Source organism: Vespa mandarinia, chromosome 8 (genome assembly GCF_050613455.1).
Source record: "Vespa mandarinia isolate Hongniang chromosome 8, ASM5061345v1, whole genome shotgun sequence".
NCBI classification, from domain to species: Eukaryota; Metazoa; Arthropoda; class Insecta; order Hymenoptera; family Vespidae; genus Vespa; species Vespa mandarinia.
The window spans coordinates 4,827,501-4,845,000 of record NC_140817.1 but is presented as its reverse complement, the minus strand read 5'-3'; the positions used below and the strand labels follow the sequence as shown (position 1 = coordinate 4,845,000).

General features: G+C 38.9%; 1 protein-coding gene and 1 long non-coding RNA gene across 2 annotated transcripts in view; one reads left to right on the top strand and one right to left on the bottom strand.

Annotated features, from left to right (window-relative positions):
• The window catches only part of Pex1 (peroxisomal biogenesis factor 1), a 70,908-nt gene that overhangs the window by 4,416 nt on the left and 48,992 nt on the right, over positions 1-17,500 (bottom strand). The gene's annotated exons all lie outside the window — the stretch shown is intronic.
• Positions 5,686-17,500, top strand: part of LOC146872835 (uncharacterized) — a 13,698-nt gene continuing 1,883 nt past the window's right edge. Inside the window, exons 1-2 of the long non-coding RNA XR_014982391.1 lie at positions 5,686-6,352; positions 12,028-12,245. This is a non-coding gene — a long non-coding RNA (uncharacterized LOC146872835). The remainder of the gene's footprint in view (positions 6,353-12,027; positions 12,246-17,500) is intronic.

Below are 17,500 nucleotides of genomic sequence, written 5' to 3'. Positions count from 1 at the left end.
CCAACACGCAAGATCGAAATCAAACGGAGGGAAGAACGTAGTGAGTAATAACGCGTCAACAACGTAGCATTTCCGTGGAAGTTTCGATTTTCCAATGTTTCTCATTATGAAAGTGTATATTAATGAATTTCCTTTTTCCTTTTTTTTTTCTATTCGTCTTTTTCATTCTTTCTTTTTCTTTTCTTTTTCTTTTCTTTTTTTTTTTTTATTTTTATTATTATTATTCATTCGACCGCGATGAACGATCAAGAAACAAAAAACAAGTTTTATTTCGAAACGAATACATATATATATATATATATATATATATATATATATATATATATATTTAAAGAGAGAGAGAAAGAGAGAGAAGAGACAGAAATAGATAGATGTATATAATTATATCGGTATGTACACAAATACACACATATATATATATATATACATATATATATATACTTATATAGAGAAAGAGAGAACTCCGATGGACCAGCCGGCCATAGAGAAGGACTTTTCAAGCGACTCACGCGCGCACGATCGTGCTCTCAAGCGTACATATATTCTGTCTGTGTATGTGTCTAGAGAAGGCAAAGCGGGGGTAGGCAAGAGGAAAGGCCGATACAATGCTAGCCTCTCCCGCGAGTCGACTTTCCTTGATACATCGCTATTGAGCCATTGTCCGCCTCCCAATGCCCGAACGAAAGACTCCGAGGACGAAAAATTCAATTCAGCTTTTAAATTATTTCCCCGCGCTACAACGCCCCCCCCTCCTCCTCCTCCTTCTCCTCGTACCCCTCTACCCTCCCTCCCTCCCTCCCACCCTCTTCTCACCCCGTCCTATCCAACCTTCTCTTCTTCCCTCTTCCTTCAAACAGCCTGGCCGACTCCCGTTGCACCACCACACCATACCACCATCACCACCACCCTTTCCTATCGAGCTTTCGACGAGGAGGAAGAGGAAGAGGAGGAGGAGGAGGAGGTGGAGGAGGAGGAGGAGGAAGAAGAAGAAAAGGAAAAAAAAAGAAAAAAGAGTATAACGTTGGTTGGTTAAGTCGAAAGCGCATTCTGTTGCCGGGCAAAGAGCGTCAACGCGGCGACTTACACTACCAACGACGAAGGGAAGACGTTGAGAGGTTGAGAATGTCGAGAATGATTTTTTTACCCTCGCGTAATCGTAACAAGATCCCATTCGTTTCATCGTACGTAATGAGACGTTTCGCGAATGTTATCCGTATCGAGCAAAAAAAAAAATCTATCTAATTTTCTATCAAAAGAATATCGTTCAATGATGAACATTGAAAATTTATTGGGACGAGGGAAAAGGAAACCATTGGGAGAAGAGTGGGGTATATATGAGAAAAGAATCTAATCTTGTTTTATTAATCATACATATACACATACACTCACATATATATATATATATTTTTTTTTTTTTATTAATAGAAGTTAATGTGTGACCCAGATTCTTTGATTCTTAAATATCTAGACATCTTTACTCTAAATCGTGAGGAATGAGATAAAAATTCAAAGGATTCGTCGAATGTCATCCTTTAAGAACTATGTAATACGTAAGCATCATAATTTTAACTGGCCTCATTCCTGTGCTTCCTAGATCCATCAAACATAGTCGCCTTATCCAACAAGCCCTAATTCTCTTCCTGGCTGTATGTTGCAAGGCAAGCTTTTAGAGAGAGAGAGAGAGAGAAAGACAGAGAGAGAGAGAGAGAGAGAGAGTTGGTACAGGGACGTCGATTGATGTCGTGCTTGCCGGTACGAGGTACCACCACCAACAGGGGCGTCGGGCGCCACATTGTTTCAGCACAATATCCTCCACCCTTCATCTCCATCTCCTCCTACGCCTACGCCTTCTCCTCCTCCTCCTTCTCCTTCTCCTTCTCCAGCAGCAGTAACAGCTCGATCCGTACCGCCTTCGTCCCGCTCTATCTCCCCTCCGTTCTCGTGCGACTACGACGACTGCTAAGGGGATCTCTGGAGGACACCCTCCTTGCAGTCTCGTTATTTTAATCATCCCCCATTTATACCCCACAACACTCAACTATATAACCAGCCCCTTCGGCATCGTTCGCGATTATGGAACGTCGTCCTACTCGACAAAGTTCTTTTCCTCCCGATGCTTTCGTTCTCCTTTTCTTGCCTCGACGAACGATCTCTTATCGACGACGATCCGATCCTATCGAACTGATCATTAATACCCTTTTTTTCTCTCTCTCTCTCTCTCTCTCTCTCCATCTTGCACAGCTCGCCTGCCAACGGTCGGCTACAACCCTCTTATCGGTTCGCTAAAGAGTGAGAGGTATTACGAACAATGGTTGAATAATAATAAAGAGAATTAGTTCTGAAGAAATGAGCTTCTTCATCGATTACTAATTTTCTTTATTTTCTAATACGCAATATTCTTCTTTCATTATTATTATAATTCTTCGTTCGTTTATAAAGTGATATTGGTCTATTTGCCTCAACGTGTTAAGAGAAAGATAGTATGTGGGTATGCGAGAGAGTGAAAGAAAGAAAGAGAGAGAGAGAAAGAGGGAAAGTGAAAGAGAGAAAGATTGAAAGAATGAGAGAATTGGAATCTTTAGAACGAAACAATACGATTGTATGCCGATTGACGTTCGCTAACGGATCTTCGTTTTTCTCTTATTCGATACAATTACATTATAGACGCGTAAACGAAAGAAAAAGAAAATAGAACTGTACGACAAGAAGGGATGTTTATCGGGGATTCGAACGAGACGAGATACTGCAAGCCAGGACAATCAATCCGAACCGATGAATCTCCTCCTAAAGTTCAAGTTTCACCCTCGTGTCGGAGTATAGAGACGTCCATTGTTCTCAGCCTGCCTCCCCTCCCCCCATTCCAGAATCCATCCGCTTTCCATCGTCCTCGATTATAGTCGTAGCCGTAGGGTGAGTGTTTTTAATCATGGATGCGTTAATGAAACTTAATTTACCTACTTTCTCGGCCGAGTCAACCAACAACATTGTTGTCAGAATTTTCTCTGAGTTCTCTATTTCATAATCGTTATTATTTATACACACATATATATGTGTGTGTGTGTGTGTGTATGTGTGTATGTGTGTGTGCTGTATGTTGTGTATTTGTTTTTCTTCTCTTTCTCTCTCTCGATTTTTAAAAAATCTTCCTCGTATTTTTTTCAAGATAAGAAAATTTTTAATTCTTTTCTCCGATGATAAATAATATCCAATTTTATTCGCATTTCGCATCTTTTACTTTTATTATCACGTAAACGAATTTCTCACGAAGGAAATATATCAGATAGGACGGCTCTTTCATTTTTTTTCCTCTTATATCACATTTTATTTTTTTTTCCTTCTCTCTCTCTCTCTCTCTCTCTCTCTCTCTCTCTCTTTCCCTCTTCCTTTCCCACTCTCTTATATTTTATTCAGATTCTTCTCGCTGAAACGCTTTTTAACCCTATTGCTTTAGTGCGCGTGCGTGCGCATATACCCTTCTCCGTCTCACTCAATGCCCCGTCCATTCTCTCTCCATTCCCGTTCTTGGTAGGTCCTGCCGAGCACCCCGCTCCATTATGACATTATGTTCGCCGTATTGTCTACCGCTGAATGCCTGAACGTTGGCTACATTGTCGTGGCACATTGAAGCCAAGCATACAACACTACGAACGCTAACTCGTTATCGGGCCGATAGCGACGTTGGACTACTACCTCTCTACTCCTCCTCCAACTCCTCCAGCTCCACGTTAATGCCAACGACCGACGTTTACCGATGTTCCTCGCTTTTCTCTCTCTCTCTCTCTCTCTCTCTCCCCTACTCTCTCTCTCTCTCTCCCCTTCTCTCTCTCTCCTCTCTAATCCTGAGTAACCGAAAATATCGACAATCCGATAGACCACTCTCATTCTCCTCTTCTGTTGTTGTCCCTTTATCCATCAGCACGAATTCGAGGGATTCGCCGACGAAAGGATAAATAAAAAAAAATAAAAACAAAAAGAAAGGGAGAAAGAAAGAGAGAGAGAGAGAGAGAGAGAGAATCAAAAAAAAAGAAAAAAAAAAGAAATGAAAAAAATAGGAAAGAAAAATAGAGAAAAAGGAAAAGAAAGAAAGAGGAAAGGACGGATTGAGATAGACGACAACGACGACGACGATACAACGACGACAACGAAGAAAAAGAAAAAGAGGAGGAAGAAGAAGAAGAAGAAGAAGAAGAAGAAGAAGAAAGGAAGCTGAGCGAAGACAAAGACGGCTTGTTACGCGGAGGCAGAACCTTTGCGGATGGGTTTTGTTTTCGCACGTTATCGCGCGACAATGTCGCGACAATGTTGGAACAATGGCGGCATTACGGCGGCTACCGGGCGCTGAAGAGAATGGGATCTCCCTCTCTCCCTTTCTCTCTCTCTCTCTCTCTCTCTCTCTCTCTAGCTCTCTCCCTCTCTCACTCTGTCTCTCTCATTCTCGGCTTCTCTTCCGTGGTGCGCGTGCGCGCATGATTCTCACCACCGAAGTAGGCGGGAGACGCCCGGTAAAAAACGAGCGATACAATGGATTTATAATTAGTGGCTCGTAGCCCAGCGCTACGCTCTTTCTCTTTTTTCTTTTTCTCTCTTTCTCTCTTTCTTTCTCTCTCTCTCTCTCTCTCTTTCTCTCTCTCTCGCGCCCTTTCTCATTGTTCACCCTTTTTTTTTTCGTCATCTCGCTCGAGACGAGTCCAACGACGAGAACACGACTCGCTTCCCGGAGAAGGGAAGAACGGCCATTTTATAAACCGAAGATATTAATTACCGGCGAAACGAGAAATTATTATTTTTCTAAGTACAAGGACAGATGTAAAGTTGTAATGCTTTTTACACGTTTATATAGAAAGTAATAAAATGTTCAATGGCTAAACAAAAAAAAAAAAAAATGAAAAGAAGAAAAGAAAAATATTTTCAGATAGTTTTGAGACACGTTACGTATTATAACAGATATTGTAAAACGTGTTAATTATTATATCAAATAGTAATGTTTTGATTTTGTGAAGTGTAAAATAACGAATGGCGGAGATAGAACTAGAGAGAGAAAGATAGATAGAGAGAGAGAGAGAGAGAGAGAGAGAGAGACAGAGAAGAGAGAAAAAAAATTGAAGTCATTTAAGCGTATTATATAAGGATCGGTGAACGAAAATTGGAGGAAGGGCTAGGCTTGTTGGATAGCTTACTCTATGTAGATAGAAAAGGAAGTAAGGAAGGAGGAGAAAAGCAGGTAGGTAGGTACACGAATTTCGATAGGTAAAGGAATCGAACACCAACAGAGTAACACATTGTACTCGACACAATGCCTGTTTACTGTCTCCGCTTCGCGATCGACAATGGCCGCTCGTTCCACCGTCAGTTTTTGTCGATCGCCGTTCTTCGCTATCTGCTCCTCGTCGTCGTCGTCGTCGTCGTCGTCGTCGTCGTCGTCGTCGTCGTCGTCGTTCTCCTCCCTCTCCCCCTCCTCCACCTCCTTTTCTTTCTCCACCTCCTTATTCTTCTCCTTCTCCACTTCGTCGTCATCGTCGTCGTCGTCAACATTCTCACACACGTATATTTACATACATATACACGCATATACAATAGGAGAGACAGAGAGACAGAGAAAAAGAGAGAGAGAGAGAGAGAGAGAGAGAGAGAGAACGAACTCTACGAGGCCGGCCGAAACGCTTCCGCATAATTTATCACGTTTGTTTAGTCGATCGAACGGAAGGAACGCGATGCGCGGAGTTTCTTCTTTCACGAAACGTAGAAATATCAACGATTTTCAAACACAACCGATTGCAGAACACGTAAAAGAAAGAATCAAATACGTGCTGTGGGAAATTCTTTATCTGCCGTAACGAAAGAACGTAGATAGAAACGTATCGGGGTTTGCGCCAATAAATGCGACGAATTCGTTAGCCGCGAATCAGCGGCCAATTATCGCCAGGTGTATTCAACGAAAACTGAGGAAAAATAGAGGAACAGAGAGAGAGAGAGAGAAAGAGAGAGACAGAAAAAGAGAGAAAAGAGAGAAAAAGAGAGAGAGAGAAGAGAGAGAGAGAGAAAGAGAAAGAGAAAGAGACACAAGAAATATCCGAGAGAACGGATCCTCGTATCTATCAATGTACTCCGCGGTTCTCCGACTTTTTACCGCATGAATATATCTACGTTTTAGCATAAGTATCAGCAACAATGACGGTTCGTCGAGATGCTCGTCTGTCTCCCCCATTCACGACGACGAGTCTTCGAATTTTGACAATGCTAAAATGAAGAAAAAGAAGAAGAAGAAGAAGAAGAAGAAAAAGAGAAGGAGGAAGAGAAGGAAGAAAACGAAACGATGGAAAGAAAAAAGGAAGAAAAGAAAAAAATATATAGGGTAGGTACAGGGTGACTTGAAATTTCTAGACCAATGCGAATGCAACATTTTCATTCGCTTAAACTGTCACGCAACGTTTTTGGGAACGCGTGTCACGAAATGACGAATACAAACCATTCGTTATCCAAAGAGAAAGAAAGAGAAAGATGAAAGACACGAGATGGAAACGGAAGAAGGGGACCGGAGAAAGAAAGAGACAGAGACAGAGAGAGAGAGAGAGAGAGAGAGAGAGAGAGAGAGAGAAAGAAAGAGAAAGAGAGAAGACTAACAATGCGTGTCCCCATAGAAAATGGCCACTGCTTTTCGCTCGCTTATGATGTATTACGGGAGAAAAGCGGAAACGTATGTTTTATCCCAGTTTCCCCCGTTTAGTGGCATTTAGTTCGCTCCACTGCTTCGTATTTACCTACTTTTTCTCTCCCACCGAATTTTCCATCTTTATCCCTCTCTTTCTCTTTCTGACACACAAACGAACATACACAAATACGCACACACATACATACACATACATACTATCTCTTCGTCGTTTCCGTTCTTGACTATCGTCGTCTCGTTTCCTCGCACACGAGACGTTACACTCTGTTCTCCACCCTCCATCTTCTCTCTCTCCTGCCTCTCTCTCTCTCTCTCTCTCTCTCTCTCTCTCTCTCTTTCACGCTGCTATGCACGAGTGTGTGCCATTCCACCTCAACGGCGACATTTATCATTCGCCGTTGTCGACGATGCTGGCATCGTTGTCGCTCGATATTATGGCTGTTAACGGGGACGTAATGGCATTATCTGCCTATTGTCCAGCATATGATATACCGTACACGCGAAATAGAGGCACGTCGGAGTAGACTATAAGAGACAGAGAGACAGAAGAGAGAGAGAGACAGAGAGAGAAAGAGAGAGAGAGAGAGAGAGAGAGAGAGAGAGAGAGAGAGAGAGAGAGACAGATGCTAATTTGCGAGTGAACGTCCTTATAACAAGTTTCTATAATTCGTAAAGAGAATTCAATGACGAATTATTTTCCAATAAAATTGCCATTGAATACGATTAAATAAAATAAAAAAATTATACGATGAAATTTATTATTATACTTATTAATATATAATTATATTTATTATATATAATTATAATTATTACTTGAGTTTGATCAATGTCTTTTTTTTTTCTTTTTTCTTTTTTTTTGTTTTCAAAACAATGTCATCCAATCGTAACGACGATGATGATATTAATAATAATAAAAATAATATAATAATAATAGTAATAATAATAATAATAATGATAATAATAATGATAATTCCGATCGAATATTCAACGAACACGTTCCAGGTTTAGAGCTTATCCCGAGACAAAAATAGAAGTCGTTCTAGATCCTTTAGATGTGCATATCTCGGACGATCTAGAAAGACGTGGCTCCCAGCTCCGCATTCTTCGTCGTCCATTGTACGTAATGCATCTCTCGAGTCGAATGCACGTGCCTAACGTCCCTACTACAGCTTATAACGCTTATTCGTATTCTGATTAGCGCGCACGTGCAATATTATGGAGCACACTAGACACACCGTGCTTCTTGTCAAGGTTCTTTCGCGTGGGTGTGGATCATAATCGTTCGAAAAGTATTAAAGAAATCTATAGCGAGATCTCTCTATCTTTTTCATTCTCTCTCTCTCTCTCTCTCTCTCTCTAACTTTTTACAAAATTCTATTATCTAGTAGATACATACATACATACATAGAAATTTCTATCGAATTTAGGATAATTTTTGTTTTAAATTAAAATATTCTCAGATATAAAAATCATTGAGACAATTATTATATTGAGAAATTTGTTATTACGACATACATTTGAAAATTTTTACGATTATTAGATAGATAAATACATTACGGAATAGAGAAGGGATCCTTATGAAACAGAAAAAAAAATAAATAAATAAATAATAAATCTGTGTAAGTATTCATAGGGACGTCAATATTCTCCTTCGATGCTCACTAACTGCTGCCCCGTGAGATCTCTCGACATTGCAACAAACAAAAACAAAAAAAAGAAGACAAAAAAAGAAAGAGAGAATACATCAAAAAAATAAAAAAAAAAAAAAAAAGAACAAAAGAAGAAGAAAAACAAAAACAAAACAAAAAAGAACAGAAAAGACTACTCGGGCACGTGTCGGCGAATGACTTTCAGTCCCATTAGCGTACAAACGTTCGACGACGTGAGGAAGGACCCGCGACGATAACACGAATCATAGCTCGGATCATAACTCGGATCATAGTAATCCGGACTGGCAGTGCGCCGCCATCCGTGAAACGTCGGATCGCTGTTAACCTTCTTGCGGTGAGTGGCGCGAGGGTGAACACACCACCGAAGTACTCCCTAATGGATGACGAAGGAAGGGTAAGGATGAAGGGTGGATGAGCAATACGGTTCGTCTTGTCAACGAGCACCTAACCTCGTAAGTGAATAATTACGCGTTCTTCGAATGGAAATCAAAGTTCTAAGGATTAAGAAACGAGTTCGATTTTTTTTCTTTCTTTTTTCTTTTTCTTTTTTTCTTTTTTTTTTTTTCGTTATCATTCGTTTTCTCATCATTCATAATTTCGATCGTCCATTTAACTTAATCGTCTTCCTATCGTAGATTTTTTTTCTTTTTATTTTTTTTTTTTTTTTCTTTCAATGAAATTATGCTCATGAATCATCGTTTTTATTCATTAAAGTGACGATAAGGTGCGTAAACGATGACGTAATTTCTCATGAATTTTATCCACAGCAATAACATTCTATTGCGATCAACGAATAAGTGTCGCTACAAATATGAAGAAATTTCTATGAATAATATGTGTCGTAATTTCTTAGAAAAAATTTATTGATATAAGTAAATGATTAATGAAAATTTATTGCGACGATCATCAAAACGATCACAACGATTACGTTCGATATTAAACCATTCATCCAAAATTTAAACTTTCTAATTTCAATTTAAGATATGGAAATTTCAAGTAGGATTTGTATTGTCAATTTCATTATACGATTCAACAACCCCTGTATATAAATACTTTGTATTTGGAACCATGCGAGTTGATATGAGAGATGATTACATAATTATTTAAAAATGACATACATACATACGGATACAAAGAGTGAAAGAGAAAGACAGAGAAAGAGAGAGAGATAGAGACTCTTTAATTCGATTGATAATAAATGTTTGCGTTTTGTACGTAGCCAAGCGTGCACGGTATATACGTGGCATGTGGCAAGAGCAGTATTTGTTCAGGCACGAACGACAAATAAGACTCTTAGAGAAGCGGAGAAGAAGAGAGAGAGAGAGAAAGAGAGAGAGAGAGAGAGAGATAAATATACGCATGCATATCTCGTAGTCGCGTCCCTTCGGCCCTTTTCTCGTACGCATAACACACACACACACACACATACGAGCGCGTGAGTGAGCGCGCCTTCTCTCAGCAATGACGTAAGAACGTTTTCTATTTAACGCAGAGGGTTTGGCGAGCATAGAAAGGGAGAGAGAGAGAGAGAGAGAAAGAGAGAGAGAGAGAGAGAGAGGACTTTCTATCCTGAGTTGGAAGCGAGGATACGAAACGAGTGACACTGCGAGAACGCATTGTGAGAGACGAGCTTGTGCGTCGCGTCGAGGGCTGCGAACGATACCATTCGTTCTCGCGATCATATATATATGTATATATATATAAATGTGTGTACCTATAGGTATATATCCTGTGTATGTACAATTACTTTCTTCGTTGAATCTTCAACATGTGAGAAACTCATGATTATGGGAAGAATCCTTTTTTCTATATTTTTGTTAATGTAAATGATAATGGTGTTATACGACAAATTTGTCGAGACATTATAACGTTCATTCTTCTTTTTTATTTATTTCTTTATTTATTTATTTATTAATCTCTGAATGAGCATCTAATCAAATGATAAATAATCCTTCCCTATTCGTAGATGAAATTTACCTTTGGAAACGATTCGTTTGCGCTTACAACGATATGCAACTCGATATGTAGAAATAGTCGAAGAAGGTAAAAGAGAGAGAAAGAGAGAGAGAGAGAGAGAGAGAGAGAGAGAGAGAGAGAGAGAGAGAGAAGGAGAAGCACTTTACTAACGTAAACTCGTAGAAACTTTGCGATGGAATTTACTCGTTCCTTTTCCGTAGATACGTGTCAGCGACACCCCTTGTGTCGCATATTCCACGCATCCTTGGTGGTAAATTGAAGAGAACCCTTTTCGTATAACTATCTCTTTTATTTTCCTTTCCTCGAAGATCATGGATATAGGTAAGTACTTACTTATCTATACACTTATCATTTAAACATAAATGATCAATGTCGAAGGAAACGATCGTAATTTGACATTACGATTGAGAACTTTTAACATTATATTTCATTGATTAACTGACAATAAGATATTAAACGTAAATTAGTTACGTTTCACGTACAATCATCGTACGTACTATGTATAATCGTACGTATTATGTATAATTAATTAATGAATTAATTATATAATTATATAATTATATAATTATATAATTATATAATTATATAATTAATTATATTAATTAATTAATTAATTAATTAATTAATTGTCATTACCATGTGAGTTTAACGCGCGAGAAGAAAACGAGGAAAAAAAACAAAATAAAGGACAGAAGAAGAAAAACAAAAAGAAAAACGAACGAACGAACAAACAAGCACTAACAGAAATAAAAAAAAAAAAAAAAAAAAAAAGAAAAAAAAAAAGAAAAAAAAAGAAAAAACAAACAAACAAACAAAGAAATATGACACAAGTTTCACGCTTCCGCGTGTCTAAACTTGAACGAGAGAAACCGTATCGGATTATAGCATGGTGTACCTACTCGAGATAAAACAATGAATGACACAGCAGCAGCCTTTTTACAACGAACACAATGCTACTAGAATGACACAATTAGGTGGTTTTGCAGCACGCTCAACGTCGCTACAACGATGACACAAAGTGAGCTCGTTCTCTCTCTCTCTCTCTCTCTCTCTCTCTCTCTCTCTCTCTCTCTCTCTCTCTCTTTCTCTCTTTTTACGCGTGCATTCGCGACGAGAAGAAGAGAGTGGTGGTGGGTTTTGGACTCGCTGAAGGGGCAGAAGGTGAAAGAGTGTGGGAGGGTAATGGGACTGCGGATGGGCGGGGGGGTGGGTAGTGTTAGCGGAGGAGGAGAGATGGGTGAAAAGGGGGCAGGGAGGGAGGGAGGGAAAGGGACATATATACAGTCTATTCAGTGAAATTAGAAGTGCGCCCGTCCTGATCTGAAAGCAAATAGCACTCGACCCATGCTCCTTTTCACGAACAATAGAAACGTTAAGCTAACAGCGCCGGCAATTGACACAAGTGCCGCCCGCGACTCGTTTCTCTTTATTCGTGAAAAACTTTTTCCAGTTTTTTTCTCTCCTCATCCTCCTCGGCGTTCTCTCTCTCTCTCTCTCTCTCTCTCTCCCTCTCTCTCTCTCTATCTATCTATCTATCTATCTATCTATCTATCTATCTATCTATCTATCTATCTATCTATCTATCTCTATTTCTGTCAGTGCCTCTCTTTCTATCTATCTATCTATCTATCTATCTATCTATCTATCTATCTATCTATTTCTATATAACATTCTATTTTCTAACGGCGAGTTTTGTTCTATTTCTTTTTTTAGCTATCTCTTCTGTAGCTTATATGCTATAATATACGAGGAACCGACCGTTGGCGCATACGTGAGAGAGAAGATATTACTCGTAGGTTCGATGCACTTTGCGAATGGCCCGTGCGATAATATCACAGGTGGATGTCTCGTCGTCGTCGTCGTCGTTGTCGTCGTTGTAGTCGTTGTCGTAGTCGTTGTTTACGTCGTTGGAGAAATAAGAAAGTATATAAGTAAGTATCAACGGATTAACCATGTGACGAGGTCGGCTAAAAAGAATAAGAATAAGAATAAGAATAAGAAAAAGAAAAGAAGAGAAAACATGTTGATATCACGTGTAAAAATAAACTAAAATAACACTTACGGCCGCTCCTTTCTGATTAGCCGATCCATTCTGGAGAAAAAAAAAGAAAAAAAAAAAAAAAACATTAACGAACAAACAAAAACAAAAATAAATAAATAAATAAACACAAATTCGAATGAATTCATTTCGTTCGAAATTTTTCGACAGATCTCTTTGTGTAGATATTACTAAGAAAATTAAAGAACGATCCTTTCGATCGGTCGAGAATTTAATGGGTGATGCATGTTCATCTTAAAAAAAAAAAAAAAAAAAAAGAAAAAAAAAAGAAAGAAAGAAAGAAAAAAAAATTTATATATATGTATATATATATATATATATATATATATATATATATATATATATAAATATATATATATATGAGAAAGAAAAAGAGAAAAGAAATAGAAAAAAGATTTAACGTAAAGAAAGAAAAGTGAAAAATCCTTGCGAGAATCTTTACGCCTAGGAAATTAATAAGGCGAAATTAAATTCTCGACGTCCTCCTTTCTTCCGCTTGCCCTTTTCATAGCGACGCTCTTTTTCCTCTTCCATCAATATGCTCGTCGTCGTTGTCGTCGTTGTCGTCATCATCGTCCTCGTCGTCGTCTTCGTTCTTTCAACGAATTGTAAGAGAGAAAGAGAGAGAGAGAGAGAGAGAGACAGAGAGATAGAGAATCGAACGAAAGAGTATAAGAAACAATTTGCTTTCTGTAACGGGCCAAGCAGCAACGATCTCTCTCTCTCTCTCTCTCTCTCTCTGTCTCTTTTTCTCCCTTTCTTTTTTACAAATTTTTCGTGAAATGCGAGTACGCGAACTTTCGCTCTCTTTCCTGATGGAAAGACGCGAATCCTTGATGGAGATCAAAGTGGAAAAAAGTTCACGGTGCTTACTGTAATCTCGTAACGCTCTTCTCTCTCTCTCTCTCTCTTTCTCGTTCCCTCTTTTCAGGCGATACAGCGAAAAAGAGGGAAACTGGGAGTTTCTCAGTACCCCCGGCCATAACTGTACATACTTTACGAACACCGAGAAGCGTGAATGCACACCGGGATGCACATTCACACGGGCTGCATCCTTTTTTCTCGCTAGAAAAGTTGGAAAGCAAGAAAAATGTCGTTAAAACTTGAACCTAATGTCTCATCCGAACCAGCCTCTCACCGTACCCCTCTTCTCTCCCCCGTTTTCTCTCTCTCTCTCTCTCTCTCTCTATTTTTTTTCTCTTTTTTACTATCTCTCTTTCGACTCCCTCCATTTATGTCTCGCTTCTCGTCCCTCCTACATTACTTCTTGGTCCTCCTACCCTCGTCGAGATTCTTTCCACTCCCTTCATCTCACCTCTCACCGAGCCCTCTTTCTTTCCTCCACTCGACCGTTCGCTTCTCTCCAGTCACTCTTTTCGAAGCGCATCCCAGCCTCCACCCTCAGCCTTCCTCCAGTCGGCTGATCGTCCCCCCACTTTTCTTCCCTCCTTCACTCTTTTTCTCTCTCTCTCTCTTTCTCTCTGTGTTTCTCCCTCTATTTCGAACACTCTACTACTTTCCTTCTTGTCTTTAAATGTCCTCTTATCCACACCCACCATGATCCCATCGTAACTTCCAAATATCTATAATAAAATCGAGGGTGTTTCGTTTTAACTTTAGGGTAGAGTAGATAAGGATTACATGAAAATTAATTCCCTTGTGGTATTATAACTTTATTTATTATATATATATATATATATATATATATATATATAACTTAATAAATAATAATTGTAAAAATATTCTATTAGAAATATCTATTATCTATTTCCTATTAATTGAATTGTAGATAATGATGGATTTACTGTAAACAGTCGTAGTTTAAAGATTAAGAACGCATCGTTCGTAGCTAAGATTAGATCGTTTTACCACGGTGCACGGTTGTTAAATCCTTGCAACTAGCTAATCTCTACGACAAAACGTCGCCAAGTTCGCTTAGACGTAAGAGCCCGTTACACCGGTTTTCGTTACACCTGTTAAGCCGACGTAAACGAATCCAAGATATTCCAAAGGAGGCACGTAAATTATTCCGAAAGGAGTGAATATTTTACTACCAACGGTATAGTAACTTAGTAGTTCTCGTCTATGTCGATGCAACAAGTAAGCCAGATCACAGAAATTTACATAAACTTAAACCGTATCGCCGCTTTTACTTTTCAAAAGGATTAAGTCTGAGCTTTAATTTTCATGTAAAATTCATTTGCAAGAATATTTAACGTAAAGCTTTACTATCCTTTCATTACGTTTCTCTGTCTATCTCTTTTCTTTCTCTCTCTCCCTCTCTCTCTGTTTCTCTCTCTTTCTTTCTCCGTTGTTATTTCTCTTTCTCTCACTCGCACTCACTTAAATTTTTACTCTTTTTACTCCTCGATTTTTAATCCTCACTCGCAAGTTAATGTTTTTTTTTTTTTTTTTTTTTTTTTTAAACTTGTTTACCTTTAAAGAGGACAGAGTTTCGTCATCGAAACGACGATACGATTTAGTTACATAAATATTGGCTCGATTTCGATGCGCACCCTTTTACCGTTCAATTCGCCTAGGGGGTAAGTGCTCTGAAACTCTCTCTCTCTTTCTCTCTCTCTCTCTCTCTCTCTCTCTCTCTCTCTTTCTCTTGCGATACATATTCCAGAAAAAATTCGTATGAATCCGAACGATAAGTCAAATCCATTGAAAGCTATTTTAATTTCAACAACTTTACAATAATTCGAGGAAATGAGTAAAGTATATATTTTAAAGAAAATTCCAACGTATACCGAATTATAAAAGAAAATACCTAGTTTACGTGGAATTTTGTAAAAAATCGATTAACATTTTATATTTCCTTCTCCCCTCTTACAGTCCTCCCGCCCCACGATACTTTAGCATCATCCATTATAAGAAATAATAATCCGCAAACGGTCACCACATGGTTTTCCTTTATTTTCTTTCTTTTTCTTTCTTTCTTTCTTTCTTTCTTTTCTTTCTTTCGTTCTTTTCTTTCTTTCGTTTTTCCATTCTTTTGATGTCCTGTCTGTTTATCCCATGCATCAAGCCGTATCATGTGCGAATGGAGACGTCTTCTCGTCGGGAAGCTGAACGTTCAAAACGGGGAGGGCATGAGCTAGGGAAAAGTCGTAAATCGCGACAAACAATGATGCCTTAGGACGTGTCGCACGATGGAGAAGAGAAGCACCGACGGAAGGAAAAAGCCGCCAAGCGGTTCCGGCCCATTTTCACCCCGTTTTCTACAAGACTACGGACATCTTTACGATCGAAATTTATATACGTCCCGTTATATTATATGTGAGCACCCTAGATTGTCTCTCTCTCTCTTTTTCTCTTTCTTTCTTTCTCTTGCACACACATCTTACATCCTTTACCTTGGTCTACACGGACCAGTTATTACGTAACCGTAGATAGGTACGATTTATGTATATAGGTCAGGAGAAAATTTAAAAGCCAAATACGATCGTCTTTACACGCGTTCTCCTCCTCTTTGTAAAAAAGGAGAGAGAGAGAGAGAGAGAGAGAAAAAAAAGGGTTCGATCGGAGTTAACGAGAATCGCATGTAAACGTTATTGCCGTATCGTATCGGCGCGTTAATCGATTACTAGAGGACACCCCTTTTTCATTCAAAATAAGATTCATGAATTCTTTTTTTTTTTTTTCATTCTTCCATTCCATTATCTCTTCTGCCCCTTTTACATTAACAAGAGAATTAGATTCGATCGATCGTAAATTTTTCTTTTTGAATTTCTTTGTCTTTAGGTATAAAAATAATCTTTAAATACGAATATATCGATTGTATTAGATCCATTCTGATTCACTAATATTAGTATAAATGAGAATAAAATCATGTTAGACGAGATAAAGAAAAGAGACACAGAGAGAGAGAGAGAGAGAGAGAGAGAGAGAGAGAGAGAGAGAGAGGGAGAGAGAGAGAGAGAAAGAGAAAGAGAGAGCACATAGGGTAACAAGATTATCGCCTAAAGTGGCTGTTTCTCGCGTTGGCCAGCATTCATCCGTAATATTGCCCATAATATACTTCCACCCTCTTAAGCGGCCACGGTTAAGGCTACAAAGCGGCTTACCAGCACGGCTTTGCCTTTCAGCCCGGAATCTCAAGTGCGCGCCTACATTCCATGGATATACCTACATATTATATGTGTACATATACATATACATTATATATATATATATATATATATATATATATATATCGTTTGGTACTCTTCAAAAGGGTCCATTCGCGTACTCGACATACGAATTTCTTTTGGTCAACGTTCGTTCAAAGTTACACCGATTCAAAAGAAGAATATTCCGAAACGATCATTATTTCGCATTATAGGCATAATAATCAATTAAGAATAATTATCCTTTTATTTCAATTTCAATTAAATGACAATTAAAATTCTTTCATAAATAACATATAAATAATTACTAAATCGTAAGACGACAATAAAAAAGGAAGTAATATTTAAGTTGGATGTTTAAACGGATTCTTGTTTGGGAGAACGAAACGAGGGGATGAAATCACGAAAAGTCGTCCACCGTGTCTAAAAGCCACCCCCATGTCCCGTAGCCGGGCACAAGTACATGCGTATGTACTTCAACACAGTCACACTGATACACGAAAAAGAGCTATACGTCGAATGGTTAGGTAGGATGGCGGCGCGTGCTACGTGGAGCCAGCCGTAATGTGTATATTATGTTAACAAATAAGTGGTCGCGGTAATAAAAGCCCCGCTGTTACTCCCCATCTACTTTCTCTATCTCTTTCTCTCTCTCTCTCTCTCTTTCTCTGTCTCTTTCTCTTTTTCTCTCTCTTTTTCCTTCGCGTAATGTATGCGCGAGATGTCTTGAACAATATTCCAACGACTCGGTCTGATATATAATGGCGTATATAAATAATAACGTCTCTGCTATCCCCTCCTACATTTCCACCCTTCTGCTTTCGCTCTCACCCCCCGTATCTTGCGTGCTCTCTTTCTCTCTTTTATAGGGTGAGTTCTGTCCTCCAAGGCGAAGAAACCAGAGATAAAGAGGGAGAGAGAGAGAGAGAGAGAGAGAGAGAGAGAGAGAGAGAGAGAGAAGGAGGAGGGTGGAAACTGATAGGGTAGGGGGAGTGAAATATGTACAAACTTGCGG